The sequence below is a fragment of the Myodes glareolus genome, chromosome 9 (genome assembly GCF_982192425.1).
Source record: "Myodes glareolus chromosome 9, mMyoGla1.1, whole genome shotgun sequence".
Classification (NCBI taxonomy): domain Eukaryota; kingdom Metazoa; phylum Chordata; class Mammalia; order Rodentia; family Cricetidae; genus Myodes; species Myodes glareolus.
In genome coordinates this window covers 62862539-62880962 of record NC_142034.1, presented here as the reverse complement: position 1 = coordinate 62880962, position 18424 = coordinate 62862539, and the positions used below count along the sequence as shown (strand labels likewise).

The 18424-nt window shown below is 48.3% G+C and overlaps 1 non-coding gene across 1 annotated transcript; it reads right to left on the bottom strand.

Annotated features, from left to right (window-relative positions):
- Positions 1-1581: 1581 nt before the first annotated feature.
- On the bottom strand, positions 1582-1653 carry Trnaw-cca (transfer RNA tryptophan (anticodon CCA)). Its single transcript has one exon. It is a non-coding gene; the product is annotated as a tRNA-Trp (tRNA).
- Between the last annotated feature and the right edge of the window lie 16771 nt (positions 1654-18424).

The window sequence follows — 18424 nt, the reverse complement described above, 5'->3', positions numbered from 1 at the left end:
AGAAAGAGCATTTGCACACACCACAGTCTCTTCTTCCTCATTCTCCTGACGTGATACACTGTGCTAGGGTTGATGTGTATAATCCTTTTTATGGTAAACTTCATTATTTTGAAAAAGTTGCAAATAAATAAAAACATCATATAGCAAAATTAATCAGACTGATAGAACTCAATGAGCATTTAGAATTGGCGATCAGAATAGAAGCTGAGGAGCTTCACATTTAATTATACTTTCAGTAGGAGTTATATTTTTGCACTTATCCACCCCTTTTCTTGAAACGAGGTCTTGATATGTAGCCGAGGCTAGCCTTGAGCTTGCAGTTCCCGCCTTATCCTCCCAAGATCTAGGATTCCATTCCTGCCATCACAAAGAGTCGTCATTCACACTTCTAAGTTCAGATACGTATTTCAGTACCAACTGGACTTACAGCTTGACTCTTTCTAACCTGGAAATCCAAAATGCTTCAAATCCCAAAACCTTTTGACCAGTGACATGCCTAGGTCAGCCCCAAAATTCTACACCTTGGCTTCACAGGCCAGGTGGACATGGCGATTATATATGAAACATAAGTGGATCCTATATTTGAATTTGAGTTTCAATTTAAAAATATGTAATTACATGTATACCAATGTCCTGGCTAGTTTTATGTCGTCTTGACACAAGTTAGAGGCATCCGAGAGGAGGGGGCCTCAATAGAGAAAATGCCTGCATGGGGACAGGCAGTAGGCCAGGCTGAGGACAATTTCTTAGTGATGGATGGAGGAGGGCCTGACCTGTTGTGGCTGAGACACCCTGGGCAGGTGTTCTATAAGACAGCAGGTTGAATAAGTCATGAGACCAAGCCAGTGAGCAGCACCCCTGTGGCCTCAGCATCAGCTCCTGCCTCCAAGTTCCTGCCCTCATTGAGTTCCTACCCCCAGGGCTTTTGATTGAACTGTTGCATGGAACTCTGAGTGAACTAAACCCTTTCCTCTCCAAATTGCTTTGGTCATGGTGTTTCATCACAGCAATAGTAACCCTAAGACAGCCTACATTTCGAAAGTTTTTATAAAAATCTGAAACAGTTCTGGTTATAAGCATTTTACATAAAAGAACTCAATTTCAATTTCATGTCTATAATTTTGATGCAGCATACTTTTATTTTCTGCATCAATCTTGTGGGGGAAGAAGAGAATGAAAACAAAGCTATTAACAAAAAACATCCAGGTCTAATGGTTGTAACTAGACTTATAGGGATTAGGATGGAGCACAGATGTTGAAGACATGACCTCCAGAGAGATGATCATCGAGAGATTCAAGAGAAAATGAAACTCAAGGCAAACACGGTTCAGCATTGATAGCGCACACCTTTCCCAAGGTCCCACCTCGATTCAGCTGCTCCTGTTGCAGCGCCTCCTGTCGGTCATCGGGAGTCATCGCTTTCCCGAGCATTCGGGCGTTCACGATCTCAAGGAAGAGAAAAAGTTGTGCTTGTCTTTCACGGTGTAAGAAGAACGGTTTAATCCGCTACTAATCCTACATAGTCTTTAAGGATTTGCTGTACTTTATTCTTGTTGGCGAATGAAAAAAGAAAAAGCAGGCTGACCCCGACGTGACTTGAACACGCAACCTTCTGATCTGGAGTCAGACGCGCTACCATTGCGCCACGAGGTCACAGTCAGAAAGGGACTCTGCGTCGCTAAAGGCCTCGCTCCACCGGCTCGCTCCTGGGTTCAGAGGTTCGGGATGGAGCATCGGCGCTCACAGATGCAGGGGAGGGGTTCAGAATCCCGCGGCGCCGGCCAGAACCGCCGCGCGGAGGCTGCCCGGTCGCCAGGCAGCGACGAACGTTTGGCTCTTCTTCCTCAGTCTCTCGCGGCGATCCGCGGGGGACACTCACGAGCGAGGGGACACCGTGGAGGATTTGAGGGATGCTCGGGAGCCGGGGACTGTGGGACCAGGGGACTCGACTGCCAGCGGCTGGGAGGCCACTGGACCCGCCCTATAAGATGGCGGCCGCCTCTGCGGAGGGCACGGGGCGGCGGGGCTGGGGTGAGGAGACCAGGCGGGCACCGGGCCTGGGGCGGCCGGTCCGGAGTGACGGAGATCAGGGACACCGGGCCCGGAGCGGCCGGTCCGGGGTGATGGAGCTCAGGGACACCGGGCCCGGGGCGGTCGGTCCGGGATGGCGGGGACCAGGCGGGCACTCGAGCGCCGGCTCTGGTTTTTAGTCCCCTTTCCCCTAGGAAGAAACTGGGCGATGCCCAAGAGAACGGCTAGATGCACAAGCAGGAAAGGCGCACAGTTTTATTAAATAAACATTTCTTTAAGAAAAGGACAATACGCGGAACAGTCGTAAGACAGAAACACTAGTATTTCTCGGTGCTGTTTCTTCGTCCCGATTGTGGCCCGTACGTATGCTAGTGCAGAGATAGCACACAAAGTATCCAAATTTTCACGAAGGGCAAATACCTAACCAGCACCATTAGCATGTGTTTTTGGATATTTTGAAAGGCTTGATAAATACACACTCATAAACTGAGGAACTCTTACCATCTTAAAATCTATTAAATGATATCTTTGGATCTATTGAACATTTCATAAAACCTTAAAATGTTGCTTACACAAAACAACATTCACGGGGCCTAGGATAAAAAAAATACTTCATCAAACTATGAAATTTAACATGAGATACAGATAAATAGATTTTTAATGATGATTTTCTTCCTACATAAAGTATTTCCTGTGGGTGGCTCACAACCATCTGTAACTTCAGTTCCCGGGGATCTGATGCCCTCTTCTGGTCTCTCTGGGTTGCTATAGATTCCTTTTTTCAGGAATAGTCTTTTGTTTTTGAAACAGGATTTCTCTATGTAGTCCCGTCCAAAATTTCTCTATGTAGCCCCGTCTGTCCTGGAACTCACTCTGTAGACCAAGCTGGCCTCCAACTCAGAGCATATCTAAAGGAATTCCTTTTACCTTAATTAAAAGCGTTTTCTTTCATAAGAAGCTTTTAAAAATACATAATAAATAAACAAACAAACAAACCTGGTCCTGGAAAATATCTCAGTAGTTAAGAGCACTGGCTGCCCCTCCAGAGAACCTGGGTTCCGTTCCAAGCACCCTCGTTTGGCAGCTGACGCAGGGCTGACTCCAGTTCCAGGGGCTCTTTTGTCCCCTTCTGGTGTCCTTGGGTATTGCACGCACATGGTCCATTAACTCAGGCATGCTTGTGGCTTGTGCACACACATAAAATAAAATTTACAACACTTCAAGAATTCATCTGCTGGACTCAGTGAATATCTTTGTATTATCTGAATAGCTTTGTATTTTGTTTTTTGAGTTTTAAATTGTCAGGTTAAAAGTTCAGATGGGAGAGGCTGTTTTCTTTGTATCCAGTGTTCAAGGCAGTGTGTTTTTTTCTGGAAAATTCTCTCCATACTTTTGGAGTAAGACTGTCTATGCTAAATGGATGGGGAAAACTGAGAGCAGTTGGGGAATAATGCACTAAAAGTGGGGACCCAAATTAACTAGCGGGGAGGAAGCATTCTGAGTCTATAGGTGGCCTCATTCATGGAAGTGGTGAGTCAGAGGTCCGTCTGCGTCTGCGTCCCTGTCGCCATGCGTCCCTGCCGCCCTGCGTCCCTGTCGCCCTGCTGTGCATCCTGGAAGACATAAGGAAAACTGGGGCGTGCCAATGAGTGCGCAGGGCCCGGGAAGATCCGCGAATGTAGCAGTGCCCGCAGGACCCGCAGCCCTGTGTCCATGACCAGGGACAAAGCAAGTGAGCGGCCTGGCTCCCACCCTTCACACCCCAACTTTAAAAGCGTGCTCTGAGACCCCAGGGCACTCACCAAAATCCCAAGATTTTACCAGGATCACACAGAAAAATATTAAAATGGAGAAGGATTTTTCAAGAAAAGGAAAACAAGGCTGGAGAGATTGCTCAGCAGTTGCAAAGGACTCTGTATGCATGCCCAGCAGCTAACAGCTACCTGTACCTCCAGCTCTGTAGTCATGAGGATCAGACACCTTTGGCCTCTGTGAGAACCTACACACATAGGGAGAAGGGGGACAGACAGACAGACAGCACAATGGTTTGGAGGAACTGATACTCTTGTGTAAAACTGAAAAAGGCAAACCGGTCCTGGGATCACAGGGTAACGGATGTTTTACAGGCTCTGTCCCAACATTTATTTTTCTCTAGGGACTATTTACTAATGAAGCAGAAGAGATGGATCAGTGGGTTAGGACCAGGGTTCAATTCATAGTGGTGAACCTACTATGATTTTGCTAATGGGACACAGTGTTCAACTGCCCTCTCGATTCACATCTCTATACCCACAGTGCAGTTCTCAGACCTCAGCAGAGAAATTCTTGCACTGGGTGGAAGTTAATACAAAGCTCACAGCTAATCACAGTGTAGAGAGTAAGTGACTGTGGAGCACTCCGCCACACACAGAACATCTGTATGACCCTCCCGCCAGGGCTCAGCAACACCTAGAACATCTGTATGACCCTCCCGCCAGGGCTCAGCAACACCTAGAACATCTATATGACCCTCCCGCCAAGGCTCAGGGGACTGAAAGTCTGTAAGAGCCACAGACTGGGGAGGACAGCAGAGAAACAGTGTCTTTGGGCAGGACTGCTGCACCCATTCACACAGCAGTTGTGGCTGCACAAGATCAAGCCAATCAGCATTCTAGCATGGAGAGGGACAGCTCATCAGCCTCCACCTCTAGCTGAGGTACTGTTGGCAGCTGGTGGTTTTGGGGGGACGGAGAGTCTGTTTAAGGGTGTGGCTCCTGGTCAACCAATGGATGGCCCTGAACAAGAGTGTATGGACGGCACAAAATGAACTCCACAAAATAGTGTGTGTGTGTGTGTGTGTGTGTGTGTATGCGCGCGCACACACACACACACGCACATGCATGCAGAAAGTTGGGAGATGTCGGGGTGAATTGAGGGAGTTAGGAGGAAGCATGGGGTAGTGAATATGACCAAAATTCATTGGTGCACAGGGCCATGAGTGACTGCAGGAACAGAGGGACAGCCACTGCAGCCTGACAGTCCCCAGAGCCTCCGATGGTATTAGCTCCCTTCATGTGCTTACGGGAACTGGAGACTTGGGAAGGGGCCTGTTGTTTACACAGCAAGTCAGGAATTTAACCTCATTGCTTCTCTGTCCTGCTCATAGCCTGAGCTGAGCTGAAGGGAAGCCTGACATGTAACTGAGTGTCAGCTCCAAAGGAAACTGAAATTCTGTGGACTCTGAAATGAGTGCAACCTGGGCTATAGGAGACTCTCTGGGAGTTAGATTTAAAAAAAAAAAAAAAAGCATTCCTCGGGAACTTGGGGAGCTGGTTTCCCTCTACCAAAAGGGGTAAGGAGTCATTTCCCTTAGCTCTGGCAGAAGGGACGTATACCTGAGGCACCTTTCAGCACATCAAATCACATGCTGGCCTCCAGGCTCCCTCAGGATCAGAGCTCTGTTACACACTTTAAAGCCCACACTAGTATCCTCCCCTTCTCACCTCCTCCCTCCAGCTCGTGGACGCCCCTCCCCTTAGGTACCCCTTCCCCGTGAGCTCTCAGTGCTCTGCCCCTGCTGCTCTCGTGGGTTCTCTGCCCCTGCTCTTCTCCCCGCTCTTGCAGATAGCCCTGGCCATCTCCATCCTGTTGGGCCATGTTCAGTGTACTTCCTTCTTTCTCTGCTCTGGACTCCTCCAGATGCCTCTTGCTGTCCTCTCTTTCTCATATCTACAATAAAAACCTTCCTCTAACCACACCGTGGAGTGGTCCTGTCAGCAGTTGATACACTGAGCACACGTAATGGAGTAATTCGGGATTTTTCCTTGGAGAGACGGAGCTTTGATCACTTGCTAGCCCAAGGTTTCAAATACGGAGCACCTTATTTCCGTTGAACAAGCAGAGAAAGTACCAGTGGTGACTCAGATGGCTAGGAAGCTAACTCAGTAGCCCACTGCACTGAAAAGTCTGAAAACCGTGATTGTTTGCAAAACTCTTCCTTTCCCTCCTCTTTCCCTCCTATGACCCACAGATGAGCTCTCTGGGGAAGGGAGGCTGATCTCGTTCCAGTCACACCCATCAGATTTCCCCCACTGGGTGCATCCCTGTCCAGCATGTGGAGTTTTCTACACTGTGGACAGGCAAACCTGATTTGGGATTTGAGAATAAAACCATTCCCTTCCCTCAGCCCTTTAGGCTTGGAGTTAATCACAGGACTATAAATGAAATATTGGGACCCAAGATGATGGGATAAGAAGTCCACGGCCCTAACTCTGCCCAGGCCACTGATAGTCAAGATCAGAGAGCTCGGAAGAGTAGAGACAGCCTAGCGGGTGGGAGTCTCTCTGTTTGTGGGCACTGGGCAGGCTGTAAACACCCTTAAAATCACTGTTCACATCAGTGGTGAGTTAAGTTTATATTGTGAGCGCTCCTTCGGATGCTCGTTCTCCTGTAAATAAGCAGCGAGTTGCGGATAGGGCTTTGACTCCCTAATCAGCAACTGTCTGGCTCTCCCTGGCTGGAATGGCTGCCTTGAGCCAAAGGACCAGAGGTCAAGCAGACTGGCAGGCTACCCTTATGCTAGCACCAGCCATCTGGAACACTGCAGGGACACCTTGAGAAAATGATCTGGCAACCATAACTGACTGTCCTTGCCCCAAAGGCACAGCCCACCCTCACTGTTTGAAACAACTCTTCCCAGCGTTTCATCATCGCAACCCAAATCGATGTCTAAATAACCCTGCGACCCTGCGACTATTTCCACCTTGGCCAGAGGGAGGGTTCTTCCCTTGGAGGTCTGGCAGAGGGGCTGCCGAGACTAGCCTAAGAGTCAGGATGTGATTGGCCCAAACAAACAGCTGTGATTGGCCCTAACATCCTTCTTAGGCTATATAACCTAGTTCATCCAGTGAGTTGGCAGGGAGACACCCAACTTCCTCCAAAGACCCCATAAGTGATCTTCACTTGACTTCTGCAATGGGAACCGAGGTGGTAACACAAAGAAGCCAAAGAGACCACAGAGAGCAGTGGCGATGGTAGAGGTGGCAGCGGCAGCTGAGCAGTCATCGGGCCGAGATGAAAAAGCAACAAGGCGGCCCACTGCTTGACAGCGGAAAGAGGCTGCTGAACCAGAGTGGAGCCGAAGCAGGAGGAGGGCGGTGCCAGGAGAGACTAGAGTGGGTGGGGCTGCTAATGGAGGATAAAGGAGCCGAGTGTGGAAGCCCAAGTCTGTAATTCTGAAGCTCGGGAGGTGGAGACAGGAGGCTCAAGAGTTCAAGTTCACCCTCAGCTACAAAGCAAGTTCAAGGTCATGCTGGGCTATGCAAGTCTCAGCCTCATAAAAATAAAATAAATGGAATGAAATGAAAGTAATAAAAAGGTTTTAAAGATCCAGAAAACAGAAACTGCTTCAACAGAAGTGTTCCAAAGATACGTCCTAAGGATTTCAGACCTCAGAATGAGCGATGTTATTTGTTCCAGGCACCTGAAGCCTGAACCAGACTGTAACGCTAGAGGGCGCCATGCTCAGCTGCTCAACCTGCCCATGGCCAGCTGCTTAGACGCCCTGAGGTCTTTGTCCCGTGGCCTGTGTTTTCTATGTGGGTGGAGCAAAAGAGCGACAGCAGGCGACCCAGACTTGTTTCCTAACTGCATAGCCTGGTCATATGACCCTGCACAGGTTCTGCCACGGATCCTTGAGGCCTAGAGAGATGACTGACTGAAAGCCCGCGGTCTCCTTATGTTGTTTTGTCCATTCACCTCCATTAATGACATGCACGAGGGTGTGCACGGCGACTTCATTCGGAGCATCCGGAAAGGAAATGGCTGTGTGCTGGTCAGTTTTTCCATTAGCTTGACACACACCTATTAGTATCTGGGAAGAGGGAATCTCAACGGAGGAACTGCCTCCATCAGATCGGCCTGTAGACAAGTCTATAGGGCATTTTCTTCATTGATGACTGATGTGAGTGGGTCAAGCCCACTATGGCAGCTGCCATACCTGGGTAGGTGGACCTGGGCTGTATAAGAAGCCTGGAAGCAAGCCAGTGAGCAGCGTTTCTCGCGGTCTTTGCTTCAATTCCCAGCTCCAGGTTGCTAGCCCTATTTGAGCTCCTGCCCTGGTTTCCCTCAGTGAAGGACTGTGTGAGGAGACCCCCAAACAGTGGGGATTTCCTCTGAGGACTCCAGATTAGGCACAAATCACACCCAAACACCTGTTTTCACAGAAAGATCCTTTATTAAGCAGGGAAGAAAAGTTAAAGTGGCTGCTTTCTGACTCAGGCAGAAAACAGCAGCAAGGGACCTTCCTTTCAGATGTGATTCTTAAGAGGAGAAGGGGAGGTCTCTGTTAGAATGGGCTAGGATACTTTGGTAAAGGAGCTAGGGGACAAGGGAGAAGGGGAAGGAGACAAGGGAAAGGAGGAAGGGGCATTTGTCCCGCAGGGATATCCCTCTGGATAGAGGGGGACACTCATAGCACATAGGCAAACGGTTTATAAAGAAAAGGGGAAAGCCCGTGTTAGAATGAAGGGCTTAATTTTAATTGGAAATGTTAATTAAGCAGACCAAAGGGGGCTTCTGATTGCTGGACTTTGGTAGTCGGCCTCAGGAGGAGGAAGTGGCCAAATAAGGGAAGAGACCTTAGTGTCTGGCTGTAGGAATGTAATCTGAGGGTTTTTAGCAAGGCAGAGGGAATGGGGGAGAAGGGCAAGGCCTGCCAGAGCCACATGTTCGAGTGGGCTAGTGTCTCTTCACTGTGGGATCAGGACAAGTTTGCCAAATAAATGTTTTCCTCCTTAAACTGCTTGTGGCTGTGGTCTTTATCACGCAGTAGAAGGCAAGCTAGGACACCTCCAACTGCACAGACTGCACAAGAGCAGCTGAGCAAAGGAGCACGTGTGAGCTTGCGCTAGTGAGGAACCCCCCCCCCCCCCCTCTGCTTACCGGCTGTGAGAGGCAGGGCCGCTGTCAGTACTGTAGGAGAAGAGCGGCTGTGCTGGCTGCTCCCTGGGGCAAACCGTTCCAGGGACCCATGGCCATCCACATGTTCCAGTGGAGGAGGAAGTGCACAGAAGGAGTATACGTATCCAGTGCCCCTTGCAAGGCCTCCAGTGTTCACTGGGGCTCTGCCTTCTCCCCACAGAATCACAGGTTCCCTGGCTGACCCTAAGGCCAGATGCACAGGTCGTGAAGCTTCCTCCAGGGTCCATCTGCGCAGCCTCTGTTCTCACTTAGGCTGGAAGGCATGCAGATATTTGAGCTGGCCCGAGAAATACCCAACATCTCCCCCTCCTGAGGCTTCTCTGACTTCAGGATAGAGTTAGGGCCATGTGGTTCTCTAACGCCATTGTCCTTTCTAGTCCCCTGTGGCCGGTGTGCCTGGACTCTGGGGACTTACACCATTGAGCAGGGTCATGGTACAAATGATGGTCCTCTGTCCAGGACGTTCCCAGGGAACCTGCTATTGGGTGTTCTTCTCCCAAGTCAAACAGGCTCAACTTGGAGTATTCCCGACCTCCTCTGCATTGCCTCAAAAATACAGAATGGGTGCAAGTCAGAGGCCCTGGCAGTACAGCCCACTATGTCCTCCACGCTCTCTAGCACACTGTAATGACATCCGGCCTTCCCATGTCTGGGAAGTAACCCAAGATCCCCTAGGACTGAAAGTACTGACAGTTGCGAGCCATCATGTGGGTGCTGGAAATTGAGCCCAAGGCTTCTGCCAAGAGCAGCCAGTGGTCTTAACTGCTGAGCCATCTCTCCTGCTCCAACTTCCTTTTCTTCTACAAACTGGGGGTGGGAGACACCCCTCCCCCTCCTCATACACACACTGCTAAGCACTCACTCCATCTCTAAGCCACATTCATTTTCCTAATACTGTGCTCTTAGGGTTGGGGGTGGTCCAGTCTCCCTGGAAGTCTAGCCCTGCGAGTGTCCACCTTAGAAATCCTATATTAGGGGGCTGGAGAGATGGTTCAGCAGTTAAGAGCACTGGCTGTTCTTCCAGAGGTCCCAAGGTCAATTCTCAGCAACCACATGATGGCTCACAACCATCTGCATTGAGATCTAGTGCCCTCTTCTGGCACACAGGCATACAGACAGACAGAACACTGTATATATAATAAATAAATCGTTAAAAAAAAAAAGAAATTCTGTATTAAAACACAGAATACACCATCTCAGAATTTGTTCACTATTGATAAATTGTCCAGGATAGAGTTGTACAAATTTTAATACTTTTTTCTCTTAAATGCAGCTGGAAGAGTGGACAATTTGTCCTCATCACCATGCCTGTCCTTTTATTAGAGCTGAGCTTTCACTTCAGTGTCCCATTTCCCGTGTTTAAATGACTGCCATCGAGCCAGAGAGAAGCACAACCCGGGGCAGAACGCTATGAACAATGCCTCTTTGCTCCCATCCTACTTTGCGGTGCAACGAGTCTGTTGTCTCTGTCCTACTAAGGTAGAGCAAGGTCACCTGTGGGGACAAGAGATGGAGAGAGCCTCGGAGGCTTCAATACCTCGCTACCCGCAGAACTAAGCCCCAGTCTTTTTAGGTGGTGGTGTGAGTGGATCTGTCCCTTAAAACCTTCTACTCTCAGCACGAGGACGAAAACCAAACAGGGGCGAGGTGGTGCCACAGGTCCCCAAAGGCAAACCGGCCTCAGCTCTGTATCTTACATGGGAAAAACATTTCTTCACATATAAGAAGGAAACTTCTTTTACAACGCCACCCCCATGGCTGGAGACTGAGGTCCCACAGTCAAAGAACTTGCAGGTGAGTGTGAAGACCCGAGTTAGAATTCCCAGAAGCACAAAAAAGGCTGGATAGTGTAGTCCTGGCTTCCCACGGGGCATAGAGGGGGCGGCATGGAAACAGGAGACTCCCCAGGAGCTGTGGGTCATCAAAAGAACCAAGGCCCTGCCTCAAACAAGTGTAAAACCTCAGGTGCCAGGGCCGGAGAGATGGCTCAATGGTTAAGAGCACTGGCTGTTCTTCCAGAGGACCTGGGTTTGATTTCCAGCACTCGCATGGCAGTTCACAACTACCTGTAGCTCCAGTCCCAGGGGATCTAGCATCCTCACACACACCCCCACATACATATACATGCAGGCAAAATGCCAGTCCTCGAGTGTCGGCCTCTGAACTCACACCTGTGTCAGGGCACACACATTCCCTTATCAAACTCATGGATGCATGCACATGTACATGTTCTCTCTCTCTCTCTCTCTCTCTCTCTCTCTCTCTCTCTCTCTCTCACACACACACACACACACACACACACACATACACACACACACACACGTGCACACACACGTGCACACACACATGCACGCACTCACCGCCTTTATCATTAGCAGAACTCACCAGCCCTCGCACCTGTCCAGCAACCAAAGAAAGGACCAATTCCATGCCCTGATTTGGGACAGCCTAGATCTCGCTTAACAGTGCTGTCCCTTTTCTCCCGCACCCCCTTTCCCTTTTAACTGAAAGGCTCACTCTGTCTGCCCCAGTTTAACTTCACTACTGAGACAAAAGTGTCCACACGTCTGCATCACTGTGGACGGACGCCAGCGGCTGCAGGTACGGGTTCCGGTGCCAAGTGCATTGAGGTCACCTGTGAACTCTTTATCCTTTCAAAGCACAGATACTGAACCAAAATGAAACTAAGCACGAAAGACAGGTGGGAAAGCTGGGGGAAGCCAGCGAAGGCTGGGAGAGCCAGGGAATCCACGAGCAAACGAGCAAATGTGCAGGAAGCTCGTGTGGGCTCCGGAGCCAGGATCTCATGACTGCATGACTGCAGGAGACTGGAACACTCTGCTGCTGTCTTTTCTGGCAATGGTAAAAGGGATATTTTGAGAGCAGCGCTAAAAAAAAAAAAAAAAAAAAAAAAAAAAAGCCTTTGAGAAAGTAATTTACATCTGTAAAGAAGCACTGGGTATAACAAGCCTGTGCCCTGGAAGAAGGATGCTCCTGATAGCTGTCAAGGGCAAGAGATGGCACATCACACGCATCACACACAGCACCTCGTTGTGTGGATTCCTTTATACTGTGGGCACTCAGGGAACGTGGGGCATTTGAGGCATCCTCTAAGCAACCTCTACCTGCCTAAATCCTCCTAAAGCAGTGTTTCTCAACTTGTGGGTCATGACTCCTTTCCAGAGGGTTAGGAGGTCAAACAACCTCTTCGCAGGGGTCACCTAAGATCAGCTGAATATCAGCCAATTCAGCAGTAGCAAAGTTACACCTACGAGGTGGCATCGAAAATAATCGCATGGTTGGGGTCACCACAACATGAGGATCTGCGTTCACGGGTCGCAGTGTTAGGAAGTTGAGAACCGCTGCTCTAGAGGGCCTCGCTGTCATGAACCGCCTTCTCGGGAACCTTATCAGCCAGGGGAGATGAACACAGACCATATCAGAGATCGGTCACCAGATATAGCGTTGGTGACTCTGAGAATCACCCACACAGGAAAACCTCTACCTACTCCAGAGGTCAGAGAGGCGAAAGTAGCTCATTTCAAGTTGACTCCCTTCCCAGAGCAGCAGAGGGTGAGGTCACTGGGAGTAGGTTTCTGTCCACAGAAGGTTCCAGACTGGCCGGGAGTGGTCATGTTTAGCCTTCACAGTCTTTACAAAGCAGGGTGCCATGCACTAACTGCCATTTGCTATGCGGGGGAGCTGCCCAAGTGAGTCACAGGCCTTTCTTTTGTGACCGATTTAATTCGCTTAGTATGTGTCACCCCCGTGGCACAAACATGCTGACGCACATACATATGTGCCATAACATATGTGTGGTGGAGGTCAGAGGATACTCTGTGAAAATCAGAGTCACATTTCCTGACTTGAAAAATATAAATACAACTTGGACCTAGTGGCTTTGGCCTGAAATTTTAGCTACCTGGGAGGAAAGAGGCAGGAAGATTGCAAGCTCAAGACCAGCTTAGTCAACTTAGCACCTCTGTCTTAAGATAAAAAAGTAAAAAATAAATAAATAAAAGGTGGATGTGAGTTGGCTCAGTGGGTAAAGATATCTGCTTTCAAGTCTGAAGACCTGAGTTGAATCCCTGATACACACATGGAAGAAGGAAAGTATTGACTTCCATGTATAACATGCCTGTGATGATCACTCACATAAATACTAAATAAATAAATGTGTAAAAGAAGGGTCTCGCCAAAATTGTAGCTTGCTGGTAGAGTGCCTGTTTAGGGAAATCAAGACCCCAGGTTCAATGCCAAATACCAGGAGAGAGCAGTCCCCAGCTGTCACATGAAATGATGTGGTATCGGCCAATAGGACAGGACAAAATCTTGAAATACACCCACAAATAAGCATCTGATCCTTGGCAAGATGTCAGTAATGCAGAAAGGAAGGTCTCTTCAACAATGCGGCTTGGAAAACTAGATGTCAAACATGGAAAATAATGACGGTGAACTTCCATCCTACACCACACACAAAAGTCAACGCCATTTGATTCAAGATATTAAGACTCAAAGAGAAGGAAGCAGAAATGCTTCATGGTGTCGGAATGGGCAGTGAATATTTTGTTTGCTTGGTTTTCCGAGACAGGGTTTCTCTGTAGCTTCCTGGCACTAGCTCTTGTAGTCCAGGCTGGCCTCAAACTCACAGAGATCCGCCTGCCTCTGCCTCCCAAGTACTGGGATTAAAGGCGTGAGCCACCACCACCCAGCCCTGGGCAGTGAGGTCTTAATGTGACAAAGCACGAGAAACAAAGTGAAAAACAGACACACGGGACCTTGTCAAAGTACAACACTTCAGAACAGTGACAGGAACAGTCAGCAGCTAGAAATGTGACCTCCAGAATGGGAGAAAACGAAGGTTTCACATCCACAACCTGGATAGAACTCACTATCCTCAAAAGCAAAAACAAACACAGCCAAACAGGTAGATCTCTCTAGAGATGCTGTTCAAAGGTCAGGGGGTTCGTGAAAGGATGCTCAGCATCACTAGCCATCAGGAAACGCAAGTCAAAATGAGTTATTGATCCACATGTGGGTGTTATATGCATACAAAGACATCAAGAGTTGGTGAAAATGTGAAGATAGAGCCCTTGCACACTGTGGGCTGAAAAGAAAGAGAATACAGTTGCTATAGAATAGCATATTGAGTCTCCTGAAAAAATAAAAATAGAACTACCATATGGTCCAGAAACCCTACTTCTGAGCACTTATTTAAAGGAACTGAAATTAGAATCTAGAGGAGATATTTGCAAAAATCGTGTTTATTACAGCTTTATTCACAATAGCCCAGAGGCAGAAGTAACTCAAGCATTCATTCAAACTGCAGCGGTGTATGCATTCTGTGGGATCCACACAGATGTAAACAAGAAAGAAATGCTGACCCGTGTGGTGCAGAGAACCCCTGAGAAATATGAAATAATATAATGACCAAAGGACAGAGGCTGCTTTACTCCATTTCTGAGGTGGGGAAGGTCAGTGCATAGAGAAGAGAATGTGCTGGGAGGAGGGGCAGGTGGAAGCTGCTATTGATCTCCTGCGGGACTTAGTTAGCAGGCTGAATGAGTAATTGAGATCCGTCAATCACCCAACACCTGCAGCTAGCAATGCCGCAGCATGCACTGGAATCTCGGCAAGAGGGAAGGGCTCGTGCATAACATCACAACCAAAACCTTAAAAAATGAAAATAGGATTGTATAATATAATCCACTGTTTGGGTTGTTTTAGTTTTATCGACAGGCTCTCTGGCCCACGCTGACCTTGAATTCCCAGTAACTCTGACAGAAACTGTTTCACAGGTTCCTAAGGGATGCTGAAAGAATCCACCAGCAGTTTTTCTGTTTTTCCTGCCAGCATCCAGCCCAGGCTGAGCCTAGGATGCCATCTTGGGCATAGTCAGTAGGCATGTTCTTTTGGAATGCTTGGGGTTTTCCTTTGTACCTAATGGGGTGAATTAACAAGATGACAGCATAGGAGACCCCAGCCTTTATTCTTCTATAGAGGAATAAGCATGTCCACAAACAGCCTGTTTTCTTCTATAGAGGAATAAAACATTATCCACAAACACCCTGCTGACACTGCTCACTTGAATTTGTGGCTTCTCCTTGGGGAGGGGGTGGGGTCAGGTAGGGTGATACACAAAAGACTGGTTTTGAATTCATCTAAGAGCATTAATTAAATAGGTATAATTTGGAAGTCTGTGGGTCCTTTACAGCAGGGATGAGTTCTCACTGTACCACCAGAGCGCCTACTCGTGGAACATGGATGGTAGATAGATGTGTGCAGAGCTGACCCGGGGCTTGGCATCTGAAGGAAGCTGATATTTGCTCATGAACTGCTGAGAGCAGAAGAGAGAGAGGTGGCTTGCTACTGTACCACAGAACCTGCAGTGCAACGTCATGGAACCTGCAGTGCGGCGCCACTGAACCTGCAGCAGAGCGCCATAGGACCTGCAGTGCGATGCCATAGAGCCTGCGGCACAGCACCACAGAACCTGTGGCAGAGCTCCATAGACCCTGCAGTACAGCACCATGGAACCTGAGGTGTGGCACCATAAAACCTGCAGTGTGGTGCCATAGAACCTGGCCACAGAAGCTGCAGTACAGCACCATAGAGCCTGCAGTACAGCTCCATAGAACCTACAGTGAAACAATGCAAACCAGAAGCCTGAAATGCCAGCTGCTCAGGGATCTAGGCAGAAGAGGAGGAGGAAAGATTGCAAGAGCCAGATGGGTTGGAAGACTCCAGAGAAAACAGTGTTTCCCAGACACAACAGGACAGATGCACATGTGAACTCACAGAGACTGTGGCAGCAGACACAAGACCCACACAGGTCACAGCACTGGTGGGGGAAGTGGACCCAGGCTCCTGCCCTAACCAAGAGGCTGTTTGCAATTGACAACTGCTAACAAAGGGAAAATTAGCTTTCTCCAAGGGAATCTCACTGGGTATATTGACTCAGGGCAGTCCCCGTGCCCAGGAGTAGTTGGCCAATGCAAAACAAACTCAGAGGTGCTTTTGTAGACTTTGTTTCTGGTCTCATTTTGTTTTGTTTGTTTTTTGTTGGTGATGGGTGTGAGAAATCAGGTGCTCCACCAGCCTGCCCCTCAGGGACTCAGCAACTCAGCAACCATGTCATCCCTGGTCGCCAACCCTTTAAAAGGTCCCCGCCACCCCAAATCTCTGTCTATCTGTCTGTCTGTCTGTCTCTCTCTCTCTCATGTCCGTACTTCATGATGGACTTTTGTTCTCCTCTCCCCCAATAAACCTCTTCTGTGAGATCTGTTTTGTGGTCTGATCTCTCTGCAGCACACCTTACCTCCAACCTGTCAAGGTACCTTCTGCTAACAACAAATTCTAACAGTGGGGGTTTTGTTTGTTTTGTCTTGTCTTATTAGTCTTTTGCTTGTTGATTTTGTGGCTTTCTGGGCATTTTGGGGTGTTTCTTATTGTTTGCTTTTGTTTTGTACATTTGTTTGTTTTTAAAGAGAGAGGAGAAAAGAACATAGAGTTGGGTGGAAAAGGAGGTGGGAAGGATCTGGAAGAAATTGCAGGAAAGGAAAAATACGATTAAAATATATTGTATGGAAAAATGTTTCAATTGAGAGAGGGGGGGGGCCAGCTCTGGAAAAAGAAATCATCCGACCGCTCTAACTGAATGAGTGCACGCTGTGCTAGTTCTTGTCACTGAAGGAGAGAAATGGTTGGGAAGAAAGAAGCACTTGCTTTCAGTGCACGGTTTCGAGCATTTTATTCCATGGCAGTCTGGCTCCGTTGTTCATGCACCACGACAAAGCAGAGCATCAGCACGGAATGGACAGAGTAGAACAAGGCTGCTCCCTCATGGGGGTGTGCAGCAGAGAGGAGGGGATGCCTGGACACTGCCTCTTCCTCCTCATCATCGTCATCATCGTCATCATCATTTTGGATGTAGGTAGGTTCCTGCCCTTCACCGTTCCAAGTCCCTCAGAAATATACCCAGGAGCGTGTTCTACTACCCTGCTGGGCAATTCTCAACCAAAGCAAGAAACACACATGTGAAAACATGGGGAAATGAGAGAAGCTTACCTCTGCTCCCCAAAGATTTCAGAGGCCCCTAGAAATTCTAGAAGACTCATTGGCAAAGATCACCTCTGTGTAAAGCTGGTCGATGAAGACTGAGAAAGGTGGCTGTTTTCTCAAAGCGAACTTAAAACTTAGCAAAAAGAAAAGAGAACAAAGAAAGAAACCAGAAGGCACATGAGCCCACGGCTGTGCACATGTGGACACATATGCACACGCATACAAGTTCATAGAATCATGGCCCTTTTGGAAGAAACAAAGTGAATCCAGAAGCCAATCCCAAAGAAAGATTAATCTATAAACAGCCTGATAAAATATTCAAAGTAAATTATCCTAAAGAAGTACAACAATTTTTCACAAGAACACAAGCAGACAGCTCAGTGGAACCTGGAAAGCAGGCCAGGACAAAAGGAGAATGTCAACAAACAGAAAAGCATTGAGAAAAGGCAGATTAGCTCTGAAAGGGAAGGACGCTATAACCGAGTGGGGGCACTGTGGGGTTCGCATCATGCATGGTCAAGCAGAAGAGTCAACACAGGTCACTTGAAATCATCTAGTTGGAAAGGAGAGATGAAATAACAAAGGAAGTCTAAAGAACTTACCGGGGGGGGGGACCATCAAGTTTATCAACACACACGATGATGAGATTTCCATTAGACGGAAAGGTGAGAGAACCCTTCCCGGGAGAAATAGTAGCTGAAAACTCCCCAAATACAACAAAAGAAATGGACATACAAGTTCAAAATCAAAAGACCCCACCCAGGAGTCTGGCATCGTAGCTCATACCATTAATCCCAGCACTCAGGAGGCAGAGGCAGGCTGATCTCTGTGAGTTTGAGGTCAGCCAGGTCTACATAGTGAGTTCTAGGACAACCAGAGCTACATAGTGAGATCCTGTCTCAGAAAAACAAAAAGAAAGAAAAGGGAAGGGAAGGGTAGGGAAGGGAAGGGAAGGGAAGGGTAGGGAAGGGATAGAATGGGAAGGGAAGGGAAGGGGAGGAGGGGAGAAAGAGAAAATAGACTTCACCCAGAATAACTTGAGGGAAGTCACACTAGACACAAAGAAACTTTTAAAATTCCAAAACAAAGAACAAAAAAATAAAAAGCAGCACAGATCCAGCGACCATCAGAGACCAGAGAGCTCCACTTGGGTTCTATCCAGTGTCTGAGCAGAAACATCACAGGTCAGAAGGAAGTGGGTGACAGCGTCAAGCTGCTGCGTCGGAAATGGAGCTCTGCCCAGAACACTGTGTGGGGAAAATAAGGTTCCACCCAGAATACTGCACCACACGAGACTTTCAAAAGCAGAAGAGAAAAAGGTGTAGGGGTACACACCTGCTATTCCAGTCCTTGGTGGGTGGAGGGAGGGGGA